This window comes from Choloepus didactylus, chromosome 1 (genome assembly GCF_015220235.1).
Source record: "Choloepus didactylus isolate mChoDid1 chromosome 1, mChoDid1.pri, whole genome shotgun sequence".
Taxonomy (NCBI): Eukaryota; Metazoa; Chordata; class Mammalia; order Pilosa; family Megalonychidae; genus Choloepus; species Choloepus didactylus.
The window spans coordinates 229846427-229848192 of NC_051307.1; the positions used below are offsets into that span (position 1 = coordinate 229846427).

Sequence of the window (1766 nt, forward strand, 5' to 3'; positions counted from 1 at the left end):
CTGGGCAGTAACCTTCAGCAGATGTACTAGACCAATTCTCTAAGCAAAAAAGAAATGTATAAATATTACTTCCCTATTTTCAAGACTCTCCCATTCTTACTCTAATACAAACAGAATGATTTTACAATGTTCTCATATCCCCAAAGAATGACTTCTGGGAAACCTCCAACAGCAATTCATTTTTTGAAATATTCCCTCTTCGTTTCCAAGGACATCCAAAAGCAAGCAACGTGCTCCCTCATGCTCTCTCCTCTAATTGATGAAACCTGCACCCATGGGGAATCTTCCATTAGAAAAGGGTTCTCTCATTTGTACGTTTCTGAAGCAGTCAGGTTCCTGAGCAGAAGAGTTTGTCTGTCAGGTTCAGAAGCTTCTGCCGGAAATTCAGGTTGTCTCCAATTCTCCTGGAGTAGCACACTCAACCTCGAGCTCTGCCGGAGTCCATGCACAGCTCGGCTGCGCATTCTCACGCGTCTTCCCAGGCATCTCTGCCAGCAGCCGCTGGGAACTCTACTACAGACCCAACCGGGGACTCAGTCCCTCAACTCGAGCACCGGGGGCGGATACGGGGAGTGCAGAGCGGCCAAGTGCGACCAGGCGGCGGGCGACGCGGAGCAGCAAACCAGACCTAACAGGACCCTCTGAGCGCCCGGAAACCTCTGAGGTCAAATAGTAATTTTTTAATTGTTTTAAAACTGAGAGAGGAGAATTGCTGAAATGATGTTTTGGAGTAGGAGAGAAGGAAAAATACGTAGTTTATAAGTAAAGGGTTTGACCTTGTCGTGGACCCTGAACAGTCCATCCTTACTAATGGGAGAAAAGATGAGTGCATAAGTCCAAGTGCAGGAAGGCAGGCAGATAGAATTTTGCCCTATAGAACTTGTTAGAGAAATTCTCTTGTGATTGCTGCAGCATCCTAAGTAAAGTAGGAAGCAAGGTCAGCATTTGAGAGAGATGATGGAGAAATATGTAATGGAAGTTTGGAAAATAAAGAAAAAAATGGTAATCATCATTAGGACCCTACAGCTTAATGTACTGGCAGCATTAGTATGATCTGGGAGCTTAATAGAAATGCAGAATCTCAGGTCCTACTATGTACCTACTAAAGCAGAATCTGCATTATAGAATTTTTTGCCAATTAAAGTATAAGAAGAACAGATTAGAAATTAAGAGATTGGTGGGACTAAGGCCAAATAGTATGATTGACAGGCAGCAGTAAAGACCAACTTAAGGATAGTGATGAATTTTAAATGAGACCAATCATAATGCTATATCTTTTTCTAGCCAATTTCAGCAGTCCTAGTGCAGGCTTTGAGTACATAGAGAATAGGATTTAACCAGGGTTGTGATTTCTCCTGGGAAGTATAGAGGTGTGATATAATTGCAAGAAAATGAGGACAGCAATAGATAAATTATAAAAGATAATAGTTACTGACCATGAAATTTAAACTGAGTACTGAGGAAGAGAAGACTTAGGAGGGAGTGTGAACAATGGAGAAGAATTAGTGGAATTGGTGCATTAAACATCTGGAGGGAATTAAAGTATTATTGGAGTTCGGGTGTCATAAAAAAGGAGATGGAAAAATAAAAATTGGTAGTTGGAGAGTGCTTTTAATGGTCAATAATATTGTCAAACATTTGGCAATGATATAGAGGGCCTAAGAGTGGAAGACAAGGTCACTGGAGTAGAAAAGGTCAAGAAATTATGAGGATTACACTGGAAAGATCGCCTATGTGGCTACAGAAATTATCAGGAATTATGATAT

At 41.3% G+C, this 1766-nt stretch overlaps 1 pseudogene; it reads right to left on the bottom strand.

Annotated features, from left to right (window-relative positions):
- Positions 1-328: 328 nt before the first annotated feature.
- On the bottom strand, positions 329-486 carry LOC119529169 (annotated as a pseudogene).
- Positions 487-1766: the final 1280 nt, after the last annotated feature.